This window comes from Lolium perenne, chromosome 1, assembly GCF_019359855.2.
Source record: "Lolium perenne isolate Kyuss_39 chromosome 1, Kyuss_2.0, whole genome shotgun sequence".
Taxonomy (NCBI): Eukaryota; Viridiplantae; Streptophyta; class Magnoliopsida; order Poales; family Poaceae; genus Lolium; species Lolium perenne.
In genome coordinates, this window is record NC_067244.2 from 257356838 (window position 1) to 257363984 (window position 7147).

At 40.6% G+C, this 7147-nt stretch overlaps 2 long non-coding RNA genes across 2 annotated transcripts; one reads left to right on the forward strand and one right to left on the reverse strand.

The window, feature by feature from the left end:
• Positions 1-3968: 3968 nt before the first annotated feature.
• Positions 3969-5160, reverse strand: LOC127327744 (uncharacterized). The gene is made up of 3 exons (XR_007868696.2): positions 5020-5160; positions 4204-4271; positions 3969-4102 (listed from the first exon to the last, which is right to left on the reverse strand). It is a non-coding gene; the product is annotated as an uncharacterized lncRNA (long non-coding RNA).
• Positions 3982-6646, forward strand: LOC127327745 (uncharacterized). The gene is made up of 3 exons (XR_007868697.2): positions 3982-4119; positions 4933-5275; positions 5647-6646. It is a non-coding gene; the product is annotated as an uncharacterized lncRNA (long non-coding RNA).
• Positions 6647-7147: the final 501 nt, after the last annotated feature.

A 7147-nucleotide genomic window follows, 5' to 3' on the forward strand; every position in this document is an offset into this window, starting at 1 on the left:
AATTAGCCTGAGTTAAACTTGCAATTAGTATTCTGGCAACTAGGCCTGATTAATACTGCAATTAGCAATAAGCCAATAATTAGGTCTTCGCAGTGCAAAGCGTTTGCAGTCATGCGAATACATGCAGGTCAATATATGTGAGCTAGTGCAAAATAGTGACACACCTAAACTATAGTACTCAATAATTTTTAGTGTCCGACGCACGCATTTAAGTGGTGTGCATGTTCGTCTCGCTGCGCGAGGGAAGAATCTAACAGCTGGCAGCTACATGCAACGGGTAATGTGTGTTCGCTGGGCCAGACTACCCGCCGCCGCACGGATGTGAAAATATGCGGCGCCGCCCGGTAGCACAGTTCAAAAAAGAATTAGAGAACATGCCTTTTAGTACAAAGAGTTCGCCATATAAGGCTGGTGCCAATGCACCGCCCGACTCCCGCCCCGCCACGTCAGCTTTTCTCTCACTCTCACCCCACTCTCACCCCACTCTCACCCCACCTTGCTAATGCATGAGCTATAGTCCCCACTCTCACTTCTCTCTCCTCCACATCACCATTTCTTTTCCACATTAAGTTATTTCACTCGATTTTGTTTAGACATTCAAAATAATGCAAGAAATTATTTTATTCAACTTAAAATGTTACCGATTACATAATAATTAATAAAATTGCATAATAAATATTAAAAATTACATAATAAATAAAAATACAAATTATATTTCTTGTTTTTATAAATAGCCTATATGACAAGTGTGTACTTGTGTTTGTATTTTGAACTGAAAGAGTAAAAAAAGGAAAGAAAATAAAAGAAGGAAAGAAAATAAAATAAAAACTGACATTTAAAGAATAAAAGAAGGAAAGAAAAAAAGAAAAAAACCGACCACCGCGTCTTCTCCTACCTCTCGCCCGCGTCGCCCCTCCTCTCGCCCGCGTCGCCATCGCGCCGCCCCGCCTCTCGCCCCTCTCCCGCCTCCCTCTCGCCGCCTACGCGGGGCGCCCGGTACCGGGCGGGAGCGGGCGCTCGCCTTGGCGCCCCCGCCGGCGCCCCTCCCTCTCGTCCCGCCCGCCTCCCGCCCCTCTCCCGCCCCGCCCCGGGCGGTACCGCCCCGCCACCCGCCCGCGTTGGCACCAGCCTAAGTACAAGTACTACTAGGAAGTCTGCGGCGCGGCGCACGCCGCGCCGTGTTGTCTACATTGCGGTATTATTTTTAAAAAACGACGTTTTTTAGGTTTGGGAGTGCGGGATTTATTTTCAAAAAATAGCTGAAAAAACATCTAAAACTCGACCGCGCCCTTGGTATCAAGATCGTTGGTTACAATTAATTTATATACCTATGTTTAACTTAAATTCAGCGCAATACACATCAAATAAATATAAGAAATATGAGTAAAAATGTAACTTTAGGTGTACTATGTACACCCATTATTCGTTCGCTGGCTCCGCCCCTGATGGTGCGGCATTCTTTTTTAAAAAAATAGCGTCTTTTAGGTTTAAGAGTGCGGGATTTCTTTTCAAAAATAGCCGAAGAAGCATCTAAAACTCGACCACGTCCTTGGTATCAAGATCGTTGGTTACAACTTTGTAGAAATAATACAATATCTGGGTTGTTGAAGTACCACCGATGTTCCAATGAAATAGGAGGTGGATGATGGAGTTTTTTTTGTTTCTAGATCGTTGGTTAAAATATTGTACAAATAAAATAATATCTGGGTTGCTGAAGTACCGCATAAGTGCCGGTGAAATAGGCGGCGGATGGTGGAGTGCTTTTATTTTCGGTGTTGTTACAAAAGGTAATGGTAGTATTTCTCCGTTCGAAAGAGGCAAATCTTTCTAAAGTTACCGTATAAGAAAGCCATCCCAGGTGAAAAGATGACAGACGGTGGAGTAACTATACTTTTTCGATGTTACAATAGAAGAGACAACATTATTTTCCCTGAGTAAAAGAGGGGGCGGATGTTGGATTTTTTTTAATCACCGTTGAAGAATTATGCAACACTAATGAAATATTGCGGGTAATTACTGCCCAGAATCACGGTTGTGGTTGAAGGTTCGTGTAAAAATTACTACCCTTGTGCATCGTTGCAAAATGATCGGCGAAAAATATGCGGCATTAATTAGTTAATAGTTGGTAGTTAAAGGCGTGTTTCATAGTTGACACCGGCAATGTTCAAGATGTTTACTGAGAAATTACTTTCTAGAAAAATTTAGGCAGTTGCCGCCTCGCGAAAAATTTCGGCCAGAAACTAAACTTGAGGTTAAAATTACGACGCAGTTGCACCGTTGAGAAATTATCGTCGCTGAAATATGCGCACTCAAATAATCAAATATTAGGTAATTAACGATCTATTTCATAGTTGACACATAAAAATGCTGACGTTGAAGGATTGCATCGAGAAATTGTTTTTAGGAAATTATAGGTAGTTACCACCTTGCAAAAAATAACTGCTATATTGTTAACGCGATAAATTATTACGAAAGCTAACTATTTCAACGGATGATCTATTGCAAGAAATTACCATCTGAGTTTTAAATATTGTTAGCGCAACAAATTATTACGAAAACGAATGATCTACTGCAAGAAATTACCATCAAATTCTTAAAAATAGTATATAGTATGAGGAATTTCTAAAAATCCAAAAAAGAAAGAAAAAAAAGACGGTGCACTGCATTGTTCATGCGCGTGAACAGTGACTAAATCAATGAGGAAGCGGCGAAAGGCTTCAAGTGCGTGGCGGCACTCCGCGCACGTAGGGTGACAGAAACGGCTAATCCGCTATACTGGTATTAATATATGCATTTCTACGAACTATATCTTTAAATCATAATTGTATTCTTTATGGATGTACTCAATTTAGATATCGTACATATTCACCCGTGTTAAATTCGAATTATATAATGCAGCATGAGACTTGATCATGAGCAATTATGTCTAGTCGAATCATTTATATTTGGGCATGGAAAACCATCTGTGTCAATTGCTGATGCAAGTGTGCATGAGCACAATTCATGAATTTGACAAAGTTATTTCCTCCCCCTCCCACCATGTAAATATCCATATCACTTGCTTGTAAATACTTTTAATATAATATAAAATTAACGTAGAGGCCTCCTCTACGATTTTCATGGGCCAAAAAAATATAATATTGGTAAAGACATATATCATATATGTTAAGTTAAATTTTATTACACTAAAATACACCAGTTTTCCCTATTACATTTACATCCATTTGTATTGGTTATTTTTATTTTTGGGATAATATTCATTTTTAATATAAGCGGATCTTCATTCTAAGTTAAATGCTCTATCATAAGTCATGCCTATTTTTCCTGTGAGATCACTATATACCTCTTAAACTATTCTGGTCAGATTCAAATAGGTATTCCTTTTTTACATAAACTAAAAAAATCCAGATAGGTATTTCAGAAAGTTTGATAGCAACATAAAAATAAACTTTGATTTGTTGAAAGTAATGTATGTATATAAACTTATCGGGCAACGATCAACGGAAATTAATAGTTTTCTCGTAGTTATGTAGGTATACAGCCAATGTACACAACATACGAAGTGTCAAAAAAATGCACACATCGTACATGCATGTACGCAGCACACAGTCCTAATTTGTCATTCGTAGCTCCTCACAGGCTCACACGCATGCATCCACAGTACTCCGTGCTCACCCACATCAGATCCCCTTTTCTTCCCCTTCCGTGATGCTACTGCTGCTGCTTCTTCTCTTCAATTCCGACAGCCGGAGCCATGAATCGATGCATGCAAGAACAATACGGTTCTCCCAATGGCCTGCAGCCATTGCTCGGGGAAGGGGGCTACACATCTGCCGAGCGGTGAAGCCCTGTCGTGGCACCGAAGCGTCAGAAGCAGAGAGCTGAATGCGCCACCGCGACGTCTTTGACGATGGTAGCGGCGCCACCATCCGTCTTGTCGCTTCTTGGTGAAGGAAACCACATCGTCAGTGGAGCCTCCGCTGCCTCTCCAGGCGCATGCATGGCCGCATCATCAGGTAATTTGTTGAGCGAGGAAGAGAAAGCAGGACCATGTGGAGTTGGCATGTTGGCTTTGTTTCCGCTGATGTGATGCTTCTCCTCGCTGGACAAAAATCAAAGGTTATATTTCTTCGCTTGTACCTATCTCATTTGCTTACCTGGCTAGTTCGCTTATTTACTGGAATTTGTGCTGGTCAATCTTACCTACAAAGCTTGATTCTTTTCTCTCCATATAGACTCCTCATTCTCTTTGTGTAGAGATTACTGACGTTCTGAAATAGATGCACAGCGAGATGATGAAGCAATCGGTGGCAAAAAGAAATCGATCTGAAGAATCATATGTAAATTTGCTAGTTCTTTTTTGAAAAAAAACTCATCATAAGTTTCGTCCAAGATGCTAACTCGTCAACCATGCCATTCATACATAGCATTAATTTAAAACTTTGTACTATGACGAATTACTTCTATTTTTTAACTAAACAACCGAACTTCATGAAAAACTGCTGAAAGATAACAGCTCGGTACTGATCTTAATAAGAAAAGAGCAGTACTAAAAGAAAAAATATAAATACAGATTCCAAGGTTAAAAAATAGCAGGTTAGCAACACAAAACAGAGAAAACTGTCTATAAGCAGTGCATGCAGACCATTTATGCTTGGGAATATGGCTTCCTGTCGTTTAGCCCCTATCTAAGTTTAAATTATGACCCAGACTGTACATTCCAAGAAATTATACATTGAATTTTTTTCTTGGTTAGGTATCAGACATCAAACTTATGGACAAAGTAAGAAAATATCTTGCGTATCTTGGATTTTCTGCAAAAAAAATTACATTAACTTGATAATGTTGTTAGTCATTTATTTTTGAATTTTACTTCTATTTTTACCAAAAGGCGGAATAGACTTTTATCTAACTTGTCGACCTGTGTTCCAGGCAGCGGATGTGTTGGGCTAGCAATCAGAGCACTTGAAGAATGGTCATAGTAACACCCAATCAGAAGCGAAAGAAGAGAAGTCTTACCGTGGATACCAAGAGAAGATGAAACAACCAATGGGCACCAGGAGATAGGAGAGAAGCCTCAAATGCCAGTGAAGATCACACATGTAAAGTGAACAGGTTCGCTAGAGAACACCATCTTGTTGTAGAACGAAGAGGAATGGCTCGGTGGCAGATGGAGAGCCGGAGCAGATCGAGGTAGTCTGACGGCCAGCTTGAGCCCATCCCATGTGCAATGTTGCTTCCTGCCTCGCCATTCTCCATCAAGTAGATGCTACAGGTACACCGCCCTCATTTATTGCATGCATTTTCACACATTTTCTTGAGATAGCAATATAGAACGGTCCATCTGTGGGTCTCTTTATCAAGTTGAATGGCGCCTCTTAGCTGAAACAATGACAGAATGTACTACGTGTTCACTCTGAAAAAACGAAAACGAAAACCCAACAATTCAACCTAATCAGAACAGTATCTGTTGATTCACTTCAACCCACCTAAGCACAGAATAAGCCCCATTGTACTCGTATTTGAGGAGCAGAGAGCAAAGAGCAGAGATTACTTGCAATCAAGCCAGCGCATGCACATATGTAGGAAGTAGAAATTCTTGGGATGGTTTCACTCCATAAGAAACTTAGACTGCATTGTCCACAGGTCAAAATGAACTTTGCTGGAAGGAATATTCTTTGAAGATCAAGTCTCACTGAATCTGGTATGATTGTTTTTTCTGAGAAACATCGAGTGATAGCTTAGGTTCCCACTTCTCGTCAAGGAACACGCATACCTACATTAGTTAAAAGTAAATGAAATAACTGTGTACACAATGTGGGATGACTACTGTTAGGCACCTCTGTTGGATCTATAATAGCACATGGCAAAATCAAATAAATACACTACCTTAATGATTTGTTAAAGCTTGACGTTCCTACCCTGAGAAGCAACTTTATTTCGCTAATTCCATCTCTGAAATTAATACATGTTATGAGACGGTGAAGACGTCGTGGAAAATCCATTTACAGTAGGCAAATGCCAACCAACTGAAGTGATTTTTCCTATCAAATGTAATGTCTTACCATGAGAGAGAATGGAAAACAACTTCAATCTCAGCCAATATATTTACACCTTAGTTTTCAATATACCTGCAAGGTCATGGATTAGCTCGTTATTTTTAGAGTGTTAGCTCCATAGCTGCGTATTTATATTGTTGTCGACCTATGGTCGACCCAACTATTACCTATGACATTTCTTGATGCTGCAACGATCGATGCTTTAAGTGCAGATGATAATAATGATTGAAATAAAAAAACAACTCTTACTTTGCTAACTATTTTCTTGGCATTGAACATATTTTCGAAAGGCCAACAATTCTAGTATGAGTGTGGCGATCAAACTAAACGCACTGTCCAACTTTACTGGCATCAAACATGGTGCATCTCTCCTAATAAGAGTAGGAATCGTTCTGCAGTTTTTGGTGTGAAGGTATTTCAATGGGAAATGACTGCTCATCCACCATATTCCAATGGAGGTCTGCATTACGGTAGAGTAAGATGCATCATATCATAACATAAAAAGTGCAAGGAACATATACACAGTAATAGTTTGAAATCTCCTGTAGCTTGTCATTCCTGCAATTAGTATTGACTATTTCAATGGTCATCGAACCTGCCAAATTATTGGCGAATTTTTTTTAAATAATACGAATTTTTTATTTAAGTGCAGGAATAGCGCGCGTTTTCAAAAAATTTGAAAAATGTGATCTGGTCGGTTAGCTGCCGACCGATCGGACAGCTGGGGGCCGATCGGCCAACTACCGGCCGACTACAGCATGCGTCGCAGTAGGGCAGTGCGGACCTTATCGGTCAGCAGCCGACCGATCGGTCGACTGTGGGCCGACCGTGCATGGCTTTTTCTGCCGGCCCGCAGACGCTCCCACGACGCCGTTCTCTTTCTTCTTCCTTCCTCTTTTCTTCTTCCTCTGGCTGTCCGTCGGCTACACACGAGAAGAGCTCCAAAAACTCCGGTTTTCTCAGATCCCCACTGATTTAGCCAATAAAACTTCACCATTTTGCTGGTATTAGTTGAGGGAAGCCCGATCTACAGATGGGTTAGGGTTTGGAGGCGTTTGGTGGTGCTGTTTAGCAGCAATGGTGATGAA